The sequence below is a fragment of the Anser brachyrhynchus genome (genome assembly GCF_964034855.1).
Source record: "Anser brachyrhynchus genome assembly, chromosome: 11".
Taxonomy (NCBI): Eukaryota; Metazoa; Chordata; class Aves; order Anseriformes; family Anatidae; genus Anser; species Anser brachyrhynchus.
The window spans coordinates 6,998,895-7,014,576 of record NC_137706.1 but is presented as its reverse complement, the minus strand read 5'-3'; the positions used below and the strand labels follow the sequence as shown (position 1 = coordinate 7,014,576).

Here is a 15,682-nt window from a genome sequence, read left to right as displayed (position 1 = left end):
GTAAGTTGTTGGCACTGTGGTGTGCTATGCTGCTAAGTTTTTGAGTCATTGGAAATAAAACTTGAGTCATAAACCTCTATATTCAGTTGCCTGGTATGTTTTGAGTGGTGTTTGTTTGTTTGTTTTCTTTCCTGGTAGTAATTATTCCTGCTAAGAGCAAAGTGGGAAAAGCAGTTCTGAGAAGCAGATAGAGTAAGTTGCAGTTCCAGGTGTGCAATAAAAAGAGAAAGAATTATAGTAGAATCCAGGAACCTTGGCTGGTATTTCAGTGTGTGATTCAGTAAGTATGGTGAAAGCACCAGTCTGTTGGGAGTTGGCTGATTGTGCTTGTTGAAGCACTCAGTCAATACCTAGCTCATGCTATTAAGACAGATGATTCTGAGAGCATGACAGGTGCATCAATGAAAACTTAAAAAGTTTTTTAGAAATATCAGAGTTCTGTGTTAAAGTAGGATCAAAACTGACGGTTTTGATCGTAAACTTAACAGTTCAGATTTTTAATGAATGTGACACACCCCACACTTACTATGGCACCACAAACTGACTAAAATGTTTATCAGAAACATCTTTGCTGTGCTTATCAGTGATAGAGATAAAATCAAGGTCAAGATATCACAATATGTGGGAGGAAGCTGGGCGAGAATTAGCAACTTCTTCTAAGGCTCCATATCTCCAGCTCGCTTCTCAGTTGTCTGTTGCCTTCTATTTCTCTTGATGACTATGAAAGAACCATAAGAAATTGTATGATACATATGATTTTTCTCATTGTGAGATCTCTGGATCTTTTTGAAGGTAAGTTCAAATAGATTTAAGCTGATTCAGGAAAAGAAGCCATTTAAGATTTCATCCCTTTTTCAAGTGGTTCATTTAATTTCACGTGCTCTGGCAGGAGGTGAGAAGTTGTTCTAGTGGAGGCTCCTGGCAGGCCTCCTTTCGTTAAGGAAGTTGGGGCGTGGTTGAGCCTGGATTATTCTGTGTGAGGGAAGTTGTGCACAACTTCAAGGCAGCAGCAAGTTTGGTCTTCCGTTCCCTTTGTTCTCCTCCCAATTGTACTTTGTGGCCTGTTCTTTTATACCTTTAGAAAACCTCGAAGTGCCATTGGTGTTTGTAAGATAGAAATCTCCCTGTCTCTGGGAGGCTGGGTTAATGTATGGCCACATGCCATTTATCTGTTAAGTCCTGGTCTTGTTCCTCTGGACTAAGCCATCTCTGTTGTTGGTGGGCCTGCCTTCTGGATCCCCTGTGTTTCTGAGCCAGGTGTGATGAGTGGGGACAGCGCCCATGTGCAGACCTCTGCCCTTCACAGTGTCAGTCTGTGACCCCAGCCCCAGGAAAAAATGCAGGGCTGCTCCCTGCCTTATTGGTGAACCCTGTGAGAAGCAGCCACTCCTTAGGGAACAGGCAGCTTGTTGGAGGGTTTTATAAACTTCATGGGGCCTTTTAAAACTTAAAGATAGGGTCTCCCATTTCCTGCTCTCCCACCTGCTTGTACGGTCTGCTGTGGGTGTTCTGAGGTTCTTGGATCATCTCTTTAAGCAATCTCTTTAAGCTCTTCTGGTTTTGATTGTTTCTTTACTCAGCCTCAGTCTGCCCTTTTGTCATAGCCTATTTCTTCGAGTAAAGCACTCAGGTTTAGCAGAAGAGGGTGCTGATTTCTCACATGGGTGCCATACCTGGCAAATTCAGCCTCTGCCTCAAATGATAATTTTCTTTGTTGTTCCTTGCTGTGGAAAATAATGTGGATGTCCCTAGATTTCTCTCTTGTAGCCCTGAAGCAGAGGAGGAGTACCAGCTCACAGTCCCTCTAAGCTGGCTGCCCAGGTCTCTGACGGAGCTGCAGCATGCAAGGCTCGCTCTAAAGACAAGAGGCAAGCACCCGCTCTAGCACCTCAAACAGAACATGCTGCAGAGAAGCAGACTGAGTTGCATGTCTCACAGAGCATTTTATCCTTCCTCCAGCATTCACTGATAGTTTTTGAAGATATTGAGAGCACCTGAGAAGGGAATAAATCAAAATCTCAGTCAGCATTATTGCAGAGAAGAGAAAGCTTAAGGGGACATAATAGGAACCTTCCAATACCTGTGAGGAGGCTCTCAAGGAGATGGGCTGTTGGCAGTGGTGCAAGGGAAGAGAGGGTGGCGATTATGGACCTAAGGTGAAACAGTAGAGATTCCAGTTAGATATAAGGAAGGAAAATCCTTATGAGGACAATCAAATATGGGAAGAACCGGATGTCCTGAGAGGTTGTGATCTCTAGCCTTGAAGGTTTTCAAGACCCGACTGAATAAAGCCACAAACTACCTGATCTGCTCCCACAGCTGATCCTGCTGTGAGCAGGAGGTTGGACGAGAGGCCTCCCGAGTGTCCTTCCAGCCTGAGCTCTGCTGTGAACAATTGCCTGTGCAGAAGTGAGCAAGGTTCATCGGGGCGTATCGGGGTATTTTGTTGCATATTATGCAACAAAGGTTTGTCACAGAGTTGCCTATTTAGAACAGCACCTTATGTTTAACTGCCAACTCTGCTGTAAATGAAGTCATTCCTTTAAAAAAAAAAACAAAAAAACCTTGCGAGGGGGTTTCATGGGATTGAGGCAGACAGTCTATAAAATGCTTTTTGTAGCATTTTTATAGGAATATATAGGAAGGGGAGCAGGACTGACAATAAGAAGTCTGTCTGAAAAGGTCCTCTTGATTCTTTCCTGTTTCCACAAATCATTGGAAGAAAAAAAAAAAGACACAGAAGTAGGATTGATAAGCAGATGGAGATAAAAGGGACTAAAAGCATCAACTACTGAAGACTAAATCAAATCAGTGAGAATTAGATCTGGAGAGACCTTCAGAATTTGGAGAAAACTTAAAATGTCTAAGTTAACAGTCTAAGCAAAGAGAAGACCATAAATATCTAAGTATTTTGATCTGAGAACTAGGAAGGTTGTAGGGTTTTTTTTGTTGTTTTTTTTTTTAACTGTAGGTGAGATGATAATGTCTGATTGTTATGGTGAAAGTACCAAGTCTAGAACTAGAAGTCCAAGCTGCACCGAACTGGCAAAATGAGGAGTAACTATTTCATGTCTGGCATATGTGATTGATGTGCTTTTTGTTTTGTTATTAAGTTTAATGGTGACCTCTCTAAAGATGAACAACAAAAAAAAAAGTTATTAAAGGAACTCAGCAGTGGGGAGAACCCCCTAAGTAAGTAGTGCTCATTTTCCCATTGATCCCTGTGCTTTGCAACTTTGTAGGATCCAGTGCTGCAGCATTTTGATGACAATATATTTGATTTTTTTAATGGCTTCGCTGGTCACAGCTCCCTGGCTTGGCTTGGCTTGATGTACCAGAAGGTGTCCTTTTAGTGTGGATGGAGCTGCAGGCCAGAAATTGGGCTGGCGTTTCTTGTTATGCCCAGAGCGAGGGACAGGAATGTGTCCTGTTAGGAGTGCTTTCAAGAGAGACTAAATAATGCCAGCAAGACCCACCCCAGAACACCACGAGACCACAATGTGTGTGGGGAGAAGAGCAGGAACAGGCAGCGTCCATTAGTACAGAAGTTGGAGTTGTTAGATGGATGCTTACCTTTGTGCAGCTTTTTCAAAGGCTGTGATGCTGCTTTTTTGGTTTGTTTATTGCATAACTTCAATATAAAGGAATTCCTAAGGCATGAATGCTAAAGCGGAAGGAAAGAATAAGTGGTGCTAGTTAAATTTTCATGTATTTATGCCTTATTATGGTCTGACAGTCAGAAATAATATTCTTTCCCTTTTATCCTGACTTTCTCTTTTGACTATGTATTAAAAAAAAAAAAAAAGCACCAGCAGTAACAAAATGTAAAAGATTGAATTAAATCCTAGTTAGAATGACTTCACCTTAAATAGTGGAATATCTTAGATCTTTCCCTTCCTTTTTTCTTTCTCTCTGTCTAGTCTACAGAGACTTGGCAGTCTCAGATACCCTTGGGTGTTCAAAGGTAGATCAGTCTGCGGCAGGGCTGCCTTTGATGTTTTCACCTACAAAAATGTCACATCACAACCTGCTCTGCTATTTCACATTGAATGTGAAAGATGCACTAAAAGGTTAATTTCAAGTCTTGTTGAATTTTACACCATTAAAGTCAATGCCTTTTCAAGGATGCACCTAGAATGTTTTTAGAAGGCTGAGAGAAAGGGGCTGGTTCTAAGCTTCCCCTGCAGCTGATAACCGTATGCATATGGTGCTTGTGGCTGCATAACCCCTCGGTGCAGGAATATTCCGCCCTATTCTCCATAGAGAGAAGATTTGCATTGCTATACATACCTTAAATTCCACTACATCTACTAATGCTACCTTCATCTGTTTGGGCAGTGTTCTGTCTCAAAAAAGAGAAACTTTGAGAGAAAGAAACACTTCTTTTGTGGGGTATTTTGTAAGGATAAGAGGAATTCTGAATATCTGTTCTGATTTGTGGGGTTTAGAAGTGTTTTCTGGAATGACTGTAGATTAATTACAAATGCATGCATAGAATATTTTGAAATGTTACTGTTTTTCCCCCACCCTCCATTCAAAACTGGTGTTCTGAAGAAATGCTTCATGTTTGCATCAAACAAACGGATGATTTCTTTGGGGATACCATAGATTTGACTGGGGAAATGCGCTTTTGGAAAGGACAAGTGTACTGGATTTCAAATGTTATTTTGAAAAAGAATAAGCTTTTCTAAAAGACCCTTCAGGTTGGGGAATAATACTTGTTCATCAGTCATATCACAAACAGGGCATGGAAAGATTTCTGATTGGACAAATGCTGCAAGAATGGGATATGTAGGTTGTGTTATTTTTTTTAGTAATCGCTAAATAACTGTATTTTGTTTTCTCATATTACAATGACATCTTCAGACTCAGTGAGAGCACTTAGAAAACAGTGTGACCTTTTCTTAGCAAAATTCAGATCTGTCCTTTAAATGGTTGCTGAGCTCCACATCCTCTGTCTTTTTTCTGTTCCTGAAATCCTATTTTCAAGCGAGCAGTGAGAAGGCAGGTAACACTCTAGTGTCCTCACCTCTGTAGCATAGCAGAGGCTGGGATTACATGCTGTGTCACGCTGTGCTTTTAAGGATGTGCCACATTTCCTACTGTTTTAACTCAGGAAACGTCTCTGTCACCAGGCCTCTCTGCTCTTCCATGCATCCCCTAATTGTGTGAGACCTCAAGGTGCAGCTGGAGAGCACTTGGAGTCTAATTGATGTGTGAAAGCTGAGGACAGAAAAGGCAATTACGAAGTTGTGGTCAACTTCAAGAAGGGCTGTAATTGAGGCAGAACTGAAATTAAAAATTGGATTTCTACTGAGCTGAAGTGAAAAGGATGTATGAAAGACAGCTGTAAGCAGCAGAGCAACTGAGGCTCTGAAGGTGCACTTTCTGCAGCGATGCAGGAGAAAACATCCCTGGAGAAGTGGGGATGTGAGGACCCAAGTGCCTTGGGCGTACCTGACATAGGGTTTAGCTTCGCAAGCTGCTTGGCATTTTTAGAAAATATCTGGGGATTACCTTAGCTAAACTCAGTATGTTACAGAATCTCTCTTTGCCCATCCCCCTCTTAGTCAAGTATATTTTGCTGATAACACCGCAACGTGGACTAGGTGGTCCTTTCAGCTGCCTGGTGTTCTCTGCTTCCCAGCAAATACCCTGGAGATACTAGAGATGCTCTCAAGTGCTATTTTAAATCAGCTTAGTAAATTTGAAGTAATTTGACAATGGAGCTAATTTTACTGTTCAAACTGTAACAGTTGCTGTGTACATGAACTGATAATGAATCCATTTAAAAATCTTTCTTTCACCCCTTCTAATAATTGGATGTAGGTTTTGTAAAAATGTATTAAAATTTGCATCACGGTAGCTCGTTACTGGTTGACTGAAGGTTAATAAACACTGGCAAGTTGTAATTCTTAAAGTAACAGTCCAACCTGTCCTATTTGTTACAGCATGTGTAGTAATGGTTGATTTTTTTTAAGTGTCTTAACACTAATTGCGCCAATATAAGCTTAGCTGATGGCTCTATGAACAAGAACATAAAGTGCATGCAAAGCCTCTGTGCTGAAAGAACTGACAGCATCTTCCCAAGCTGGTCATTTCCAAAGTTAGCTGCAGATGGCTCAGTACAGCCAGTAAGTTGGTTATAAGAAGCAGGGCTCTGCTCCTGTAGGCCTGAGGAGGAGAAGATGCAGGCCTGGTGGCCCTGTGCTAACAGAAGCTCTAGGAGCTTTCCAAAACATACCAAGAGCAGAAGTAATAACCAAGAGCAAGTCATAGCAGCTAGAAAGCGAGAAGTGCCTAATGTCTATTAGCCAGCTTGTTTGTTTGTTCTTCTTCTCCCATTATCTTGATGTCAGAGACCATGCTGTACTGTCCCTTTGCCTGAGATTTGCTCGTTAAGGTGATCTGTTGATATTTGCATAGGGGAACTCGGAAGCTGCTTGGGAGAAGCAGTAAGCTAACGAACTGCAGTTCTTGCTTGGGAGACAAGGTAGCCTGCTGACAGGGCAACCTGGCTGGGAGGTGCGATTGCACTGGAATACTGTTCTTTCAAATCAATTTTAAGTGATGCTAGCTCTGGCTGTAGTGGCACCTTTTATTTCTTCAGGCTTCTGTGACTTCAGTCTCCCTCCCTACAAACTCTCCCTTGTACTCAAAGGATGAAGAAGTCATTTGGGCACCACTGTGACTTCTCTTTTCATGGTGTGGTGCGTACACTGCTGAGGATCTGCTGTGCTCCTGCCACAGCTGGAGTGATCTGTAATTCAGACGCGTAGTCATAAATGTTGTCAACTTCTGTGAAGCATGATGTAGTTGTTTAAAGGGGCAGGTTTGCAGTTGCAAACTTTCAAGGACAATCTCATCAAAATCTGAAGGCCAGTGTATTTTAATGGGTTTTATTTTTTTTCCCCTGTATGCATCCCTCCTAGGGCTATTACTCTACATTTTCTTGTAAACTCATTAGGGTCTTCTAGGTTAAAAGGAATTATTGGCCGTGCTGATACTTACTTAACAAAGACAGTACTTTTTGAGCTCTGTCCCACAACTCACAGTTTGTGTTTTTTTATTCACATGGAACTTGTACCATTGTGTGAAGACCAACTCTGCAGACTGTAAGGTGAATTAACTGAAGTCATAAATAGTTTCCGATAATACCCACCTTATGAAATAGCACTACTGCCCTTGTCACGTTAGCTCGACCCTGCCTTGTTCTGGGCTGTCTGATTGCAATTTGCCCTATGTGTCTATCTTGACATATGTCCCCCTCCTTCCCCTCCCATTTCTCTAAAGCTCAAAGGCTACTGCTGGGGCTGCAGAGGCTGGCAGGGTGGAGCTGCCACACGCTTTACCATACTGCTGCTCTTGGTTTAGTGAACCGTGGATGTGGAGTAAGTCAAGGAATGCTTTCGAGCACTGGCTTTTGCTGAGGCCAGTCTGTTTTGTCTCTGTGCTTTCTTTGTCCTGCTCTGGGCTGAAAACAGTACATGACAAATATCACTAGGTGGCATAGCCACCCTGGTGTACTACCAGGTTAAATTGCATTTGTAGCAATTGAATTGTTGATTATGGTTTGAAATAATTCCTCCCTAAAAGACACTATGTCCTGGTCTTTTATAGCACTCTTAACACTTCATCATTGGACTCAAGAATAAGACAGAAGGCAGATAGGCATGTGCACTCAGTCTTACATAAGTTAGAGCTGTCCTGAGAAACCTGAGCTGTTTCTGCTAACGCACTACAAAGCAGTGCAGGCAAAAACCTAAAAATTTTGCTTACTTTGGAAAAATGAAATTAAAACAGGGTTTCCAGAGCTGCTTCAAAAGTTGTTTCACCAGAAGCATAGTTTAATCTCCCTGTTGAGTTACCGAGCTCCTGTGATGTTGTTTCAGCTTTTTGGAATTTATTACAGGAAATCCAGCGTATAATCCAAATTTAAATAAAGCATTTTTAAGTAGGTGCTTACATTTTAAGGACACACTTAAATGTTTTCATAGAAAAATGAAGAATACAGAAAGCTTCTGCTGGAACGTAAGCACTAATTATGAATATTGTTGGACTGCGACTAGTCTGAGTATGTATTTTTGAAACTAGTTGGGGAACTCCATTTAAAACTACAAGATAGTCCCTGTATGTGTTTCTCATAAGGTAGAAATCAAAGTGTAGGATGGACTGTATCAGATGATCTAAGTCAATTGTACTTCGAGTTTTGGTAAGTTAGAATGTCTTTGATCTAGAACTCAGAAAATTCTCAGAAATTGATGAGGGACCGTCCATTTTTTTGAAGCAAACTCATTGAACTGTGATGTGTCAATTCACTTCCCTGAACCAGCGTGAGGTTTCAGGTGACTTGAGTTGTCAGTAGTGATTTCAATTGGAGTTGTAGGGATTTGTCTAAGAATGGAATTTGGATTTGAATTTATGATAAGGTTTATGATTTAGAAAAATAGACCAAATTACTGAAGTTATCCTGCAATTATGCAGTTTAGTAGATTGGTAAGATGATATTGTTACACATTTTGCATTTTATGCACTGTAGCATAAGCTGTGAGACTATAAAACCCAGCGAACTTCAAGAACTTGGTTTTGTCGTTGCTTTTTACTGTCTCAGAACAGCAGCAGGTGGGCGAGTTGCGCAGCCTGGTCGCTGTTTTTAATCTCACTTCTCAGTATCTCTTGCAAAACTGAGGCAGGAAAGATTTCCATCGTCTCCCCTTTTGAGATGACAGCTGATTAAGAACTCTTTTGTGTGCCTTAAAAATCTAAAAGTCAAGCTTACATCCATCCTATAGTATCCCTTCAGCTGGCCGAGTTGGTTTGTTATGGAGAAACTTCCTGCTCCCTCATATGGTCACACGTGAGATGTTTTACGCCCTGGGAAACATGATGTATGGAAATGCTCTGTTTCTGATGTGGTCCGGCTCTGGGGCTATGGGGACATTTTGTTGGGGCTGAACAGATAGGGTGGCAAGCTGAGTGTATGAAAATACAGCATTGAAATAACATACGCTTTTCTTACTTGAGTGCCCTTATTCTTTGCATTTCATTCTTCATGTATGTCTGAAAAGATAGCTATCTCATCAAAATATTCCTAGAAAATCAGAATTGTTGGGCAAAATAGACTTCAGTGCTGGGTGTTAACCATGGGGCTGGGGACCTCTTACCTATAATAGGAAATGACTTTCAAGTGTGTGTTTCTCCCCCCTCCCCATTGTCAAAATATGGCGTAAATATCAGATGGATATTCCTTGTTTTTTTTTCCCCACTGTGAAGAAGAAAAGCCTTTGTTGTAAAAGGAACATGTATGCTGGAACAGTGGACAAGGGTGTTCATATCAGATCGAAGGAGCTGAATATGTGTATCTTAGAGCGTACCCTTCATATGGAGACCATAGGAAAGCATCTAAAGTGGATACTTTGTTTTATTCTTCAGGCAACTGTAGTAGCAACCCTGATACAAAGGAATGCCTCAGCAACATTACCTGCAGGCCTTCATTTTTGGTCCTAAATTATAAACTGATCAGGCAGAAAAATGAGTCAGGCCTCTCTGAAGTCGGTCAGCGTTTGGTCTGAGTTTAGTGCCATGCTTAGCTCTACAATAAAAACTGCAGGCAAGCTGCAGGATAATCTTTCGGGCCTTGCTTAACAGGCTGCTGAGGGCTTCCTCCACAGGAGAGAGTGAGTTGTCGAAGGGGATTTTGGTGGCTCACCGGGGCCTGACGTCACGCTCAACCACAGCCCGAGACTGGAGCAGCTCCTTCCTCTCAGGCACAACAGCCAGCAGCAGCTTTGGCTCCCTGGCGCTGTGATGCATAGGAGATTTTTATAGGCAGAAAGTGAGCAGTTATAAAATTGTTGTGTGAAAATAAAAGCACCTTCAGTGGAAAACACAGCTCTACCCTGTGCATGTTCCTAATCCATGCCCTTTTTTTTTTTTTTTTTTTTTTTATGTCTTGAAAGAGATGTCTTTATCTGTGATCTGTCTGTCTCCCTCCACCTTGTCAATTCTGGCCTGATTTTGCTTCTAGATAGGCATTTATGTATGTGCAAGTGAGTACATGCATGCAAATCTGATCCATACTGTTCCTCCCCCTTGATGTGCCTTATATTTGTTTTGTTTTCCCTTTTAATTAGGCACACAAAGCAACTTGGCCAAAAACATGCCACAGATCGGTGGGAAAATACAGACTTAATCTCCAGATATTTTTGTCTGTCTTCTGCTTGGATTATATAATTGGAAGAGTTATGGTCCCTGAAACCCTTGCTCCAAACTGTTCTTGAAATGAGATATTAAATAAGTCTTACAGTATATTTTTTGGATCTTACTTGACAGCCTAAAGTTAAACCTTCTTAGCATTAATCCTTCTGGAAAGAGATGATTTGCTATAAAAGTACCACTTTCATCTTGATGGTGAATGTGATGTGAAGAAGACAGACAATACCAGCAGGGCCAGCCAGAGATGTGCCGTTTCTTTGGTGCAGCGTGGAGCAGGTGTTGGCAGAACTGAGGGTGAGCCCCTCCTTCTTGCCGTAGAGAGGTGAGGTTTAGGTGCACCACCTGCTTATGCTTTTTGTGCTAAAAATTGCCATGTAGCACATTGTAAGACCCAGCTCTGAGGAGTTCTTAGACTGAAGTATTTACGTGTGTAGTTCTCAATGGGGATGCAGAATTACTCGCACAAGCAACTCCATACAGGCAGTGTTGGTACCTGTGCTGAACTCAGTCGTATTTGCTCTGGTTTGCTGAGTTCCCTGAGGTTTGTTAGGTTCAGGTAAATTGATTCAGAGGGGAAAGACACCAGCTAAGTAACACAGCGATTGCCTTGCCATGTATCCTTCTGTGTACAGCTTTGGACAAAAGCTTTGTTTTATCACTAGCTGAGCACACAAGGAGTTCTTACGAGTCCTACTGCTCAGAGCCATAAAGTAGATTTGGCCTTTGTTTTTGTATAGCTGTCACTGCTGTATCTTGGCCTCTCAGAATCACTTGTGGGAATGGTGTCTCACAGTCATTATAGAAACACCAATTTTGAGCACTAACAGTAGAATTTGAGCCAGATAGTTTGATCAGGTGGTGCTATATGTTAACATCAGATTATATTTGTCATGCTATGAAGCTAAACTATTCCAGGCTATCTGTGTAAAAGTAAATACAAAGTAAACATTGTTACACATTGCCTCTCTTATTTAAGGGAATTGCACCACATGTTGTTGGATGGCTGTGTTTCTAGCAATTCTGACCAGTCTTTTCCACTCCTGGGCCTTCAGGACAACTTTGACATGACTTTTTTTCAGGGAGGTCTTCATGCAATTTTCTGAGAAGAAAAATGCCTTGTTTGTGTGGAGTGTTGTGGGCGTGTAACTGGAGGTTTGTTCTGAAAAATCGACTTTATCTCTGTGGTTATCAGTCTTTTGCTTCTAGTGAGATGAGAAGGATTAGGAGAAAATGCAGCACTTTGACAGATTCTTTTGTCCATTTGCTTTGGGTGTGCTGCCCTTCTTATTTCATTCATCAGCCAGGGTATTAGGCACTCATTCCATATCTTGGACTTGTGCTGTGCCCAGTAGATTACAGGATATGCTCACAACCGTGAAGTTCCTCTGCCAGTGTCAGTGGGAAACCCTGTGGCCGTGGTTAGCCCTTTCAAACAGGTGCAAATTACATTAGAAGAGATAGGTGGATGATATCTGTTTTTGATGGCTGACACCTGAAAAGCAGTTCTGTATTGCACTTCACTAACTTCAGCTATTAAGTATGTGCATAATTTCTACAAAGCTCTTTGATTTTACTAAACATCTTTTATATTTGGATTTTGTTAAAGATAAAACAAGTTGTGGTATACCAATAGAAGAGTGCCACTGGATACTCTGTTTTAGATGACGTCAATCAACTACTCATGGCAGAAATCTGTTCTGAAAACAAAAGATTAAAAAAAAAGAAAAGGGAAAACCAGTGCTGATGGTTCCAAAACTGGACTAGTGAACACGGATGAATGTGATACTTTCAAAGTGAAGCCCTTCTGTGGAGTATCTTTACAACCATTCAGATGGTTTTCTTTTAATTTGAAACAAGACCCTAGAGCAGTGAAAACAGAAAATATTTCAGCAATAATTCTCCAAGGTGGCTGCAGAAGTGTAACATGCAGCAGGATGGACATGGGAAGAAAAATACAGCAAGAGCTGTATTATGTATTTCTACCATTATGGAGCTATCATTGTGCCTTCCCAGACTCTGAGAGATACAAATTAATATCCTGTGCCTGACCAATTCCATTCTTTTGTCAGAAAAATAACTTCTGGGCAAGAGATGCTTTGAGACTACTGCCAGCACCTTTTCTTCCCTTTCACAAAGTACAGCAAAGCTTTGAAGCTTCTGTTGTCTATAGCTCCCTTGATTTTTGTCAGAAAGTCTGAAAATGGTCAGCTCTACCCAGAAGCCTAAAAACAAAGGAACTCTTGGGAACATTTTAGAAAGTTTTTATTATGCTGTAGTTTGGTTTCGTTCTGTAAAATTAGTTGAAAATGGCAGTGATGACAGCATTGTTACAGCATGTTACAGCATAGAAGCTGAACTGGGATTTTACGTGTATGAGAGAGGATTAATTTACTGGTATATGCAAAGTAAGCCAATAGGAATTTGTGGCTAAATGGTTAGTCAACGAAAAGCCTGAGAATTGTGGGACAGCTTAGTTTGTTGGTCAGCTGCTGGTTTTGTTCAGTCTCATATGTAGATGTTTTAATTCTGTTAAATTGCTTATAGCACGAGGATAATAACTCTTGCCCAACTTTATAATGTATTTCAAGACATGCACTGAAAAAGTGCTTCATAAATATGTCTTTAAAAAGAGTAAAAATTCCTGTACATAAGAAAACCATGAGTAAATTTAGGATATGAATCCCAGTGAGGGGATTGGTGTGTGTGTTTAAGGAGGAGTTTTTAAGATAGGGTAACGGAAAACCGTGACATAACAATTACTTGAGGAAAAGCTGGCAGTGACCTGTGAGATGTGACAGTGTTGAAGTAAGTCTGGTGAAAGGAACTGATGCACAATTCTTCCTCTTTTCCCTCCTTCTGCAGTTCTTCCCGATAGTTAAACTAAGAGGAAGATGTCTGTGTTATGAAGGCCTCCAGGAAAAATAGGTAACCAAAAAACTTGAAAACATGGGGGAAGCAAAAATCAGCAAGCTAATGGCAGAGCAGAGAATTCCTACTGCTTCTTCCAGTCACTTCCTCCTCTCAGTTAATTTTCATGTGCTTTGCTACTTGTCCCAAAGAAGTCCTTGTGCCTTCAAGGCTGTGGGACAGTGAAGGGATTTAAAGCTGGTGGTTTATTTCTTGTTTTTATACCATGGATTTGTTAACTGCAGCTTCTTGCTAGGAAAGGAAATGTAAGTTTATTCTGGGCTAGGCAGACTGTCAGATACTGGTCAAAATGCTAGGTAGGATGCAGAATCAGAAAAGGAGTAGGGCTTGTGGAAACTATTGACAAAACCCTTGCTGATTTGTTGTCCTGGAATTTCACTTAAAAATATCATGGTCTACAGGTTCCCTCACTTGTAGTGATTTATCACCTTTTTAATGATTTCTTGAGCCCTCTTTATTTCAAATTTTTTTTTTTTTTTTTTTAGTTTTTTCCTATTTTGTAACTGATTCTGAGCAGGCATGGGGAAAACTTGGTACAGGGTGTTCTGTACTACTGCATTTGACCAAGCTGACACGGACTTCCATTTTCTGACTTGTGAAAAACACTTGGTCACTATAATGAGAAAGCATCTGTGATTTTTTTGTTCATAGAAATCCGAGGACTTTTTTGAGATGTTTCAGCAACTTCAGTGCATCCACACAGGCTTCTTTTCCTTCTTCATGTGGGTGTTGTTTAAGGAAATACAGAAGGCTGTATATTATGCCATGAGGAGTTTTTTGCAGAGTTTAGATGTGGCCCTTTTAACTTTCAAATGGCCAGGTTGGGTGAAAAAAGATGACATGTTGCCATGTTATAGTTGGCAATGTGAGCACAATATTTGTCTGTAGTGAATTATGTAAGGAGGCAATGGGATGGCTCCAAGGGGAGGAGATGAGTTATGAATTTGTGGTGATAAATCCACAAGCAGAGAGTAGAATGGATGGGAGATGGTATTATGAAATTGTAGAGCTTCGCAGTTGTAAATTGTGAAGTAAATGATGGGTCTTGTTGTCATCCATGGAAAGACGGGTTTTCCAAAGGATATGAATGTGTTGAAGAAGGGAGAAGCAGGAATAAAAGACAAACTTGGAAACTAAAAGAAGAATGCTATTTAAAGAACAGGAACTCACATGGCTACACTGAAGAGGGCTGACAGGTCGGGAAGAGTAACTGCAAAACATTCTGAATTATGGGTCTGAGCCTGAAGGCTTGGTCAATCTGGGGAGCAGAGAATTAATTTTATGGTTCCTGTACTGCACTTGGAGAAGAGTTCTTGGCTGTAAAACATCTCCTGCAAGCTTAGAGAGGATGGCAAGGTGATGGTGGTGAGTTAGGTCAGTATTTCTGATGTGGAAAAGATGAAGGTTTGACTGAACTTGGAAAAGTTGAAAGAAAAGATGAGATGAAGTAATAGGGTTAGGCAGGAAAGATAGCAAGCATTAAAAAAGATAATGAAGAAGTATTGCCATGGGCGAAGTGGATGTATTGGAGGAAGAAAGAAGTAGAACATCTACTTTATCACTGAAAGAAAAGGAAGGTGACATTATGGAAGCAAAATCAAATTAAAGGCAAGGGAAAGATTATGTTATGCTTGCCAGCGTTCTTTGAACAAACCATTAAAATCTTGAGCATGGAAGCAATGGAGACAGATATGAGTCAAATGCAGTTGGACAATGACCATGATGGTGGATGCGGGATTCAGTCAAATCAGAGAAATAATGGATTTGCAGGGAAGATGGCCAAACAGAAGGAGTGTTTATATTGGAAGAGGTCCGCTTAGTTTCTGTCATTCAGCCTGTGTTACAGCAGCAGAAGGGCATGGTGTGCCAAGAGAGGATGAGCCAGGCTTGAGGCTGAGTCATCTCCGACTTGTTTTCTTCTTGCAATACGATGATTCAGTGATAGCAGTAAAAATTAAGGAACGGGAGGTCTGAGATCAGACAAGACTTGTTAGCACTACCGACAGCATCTCTACTCCTTTGATGTGTCACCGTGATGAAATTATCATCATATGAGAGGAAGGTGCAAACCAACCAAAAAAAACCTTTAGTGGCTGAAACTGGAGATTATCTGTGGTGGACGGTAGCTGCAGCTGCGCTGCCCACATAGCATCAAGGGAAATGAGGGTCGCCGTGGGTGGTGAAACCTTTTCAGCTCTTCTAGTTTCTATAGTTTCTGTTCATACGTGTTAAGAGGTGCTGCAGATACCTCCTGATTTTTCTGTGATGCGCACAGACACCGCTGTGAGCTCCAGTGTGTCCTTGGAACTAGGTGGAGCAAGAGATGTGATGCAGAAATAGTTTCTAAACGTCCAGTCTCTTCTGAGCTGACCATCCCCAGAGGAGAGGCGCGTTGGAAGCGTGGCTGAGGGGCCGGCGATGGCTGCTGACTGATGTGCTGAGCGCAGCCCTTCTGTCCTCACTGCACGAAGCCCAGCTCAGGCTGTTGTGCACAGCGGCACGTGGGGCTGCTCCTTCTGCAGCACGGGGCTCTCGGGGC

At 41.5% G+C, this 15,682-nt stretch overlaps 1 protein-coding gene and 1 long non-coding RNA gene across 6 annotated transcripts in view; both read left to right on the top strand.

The window, feature by feature from the left end:
* RORA (RAR related orphan receptor A) overlaps positions 1–15,682 on the top strand; it is a 432,323-nt gene that overhangs the window by 146,438 nt on the left and 270,203 nt on the right. The gene's annotated exons all lie outside the window — the stretch shown is intronic.
* Positions 1–15,682, top strand: part of LOC308201181 — a 103,915-nt gene that overhangs the window by 66,987 nt on the left and 21,246 nt on the right. The window lies entirely within an intron of this gene.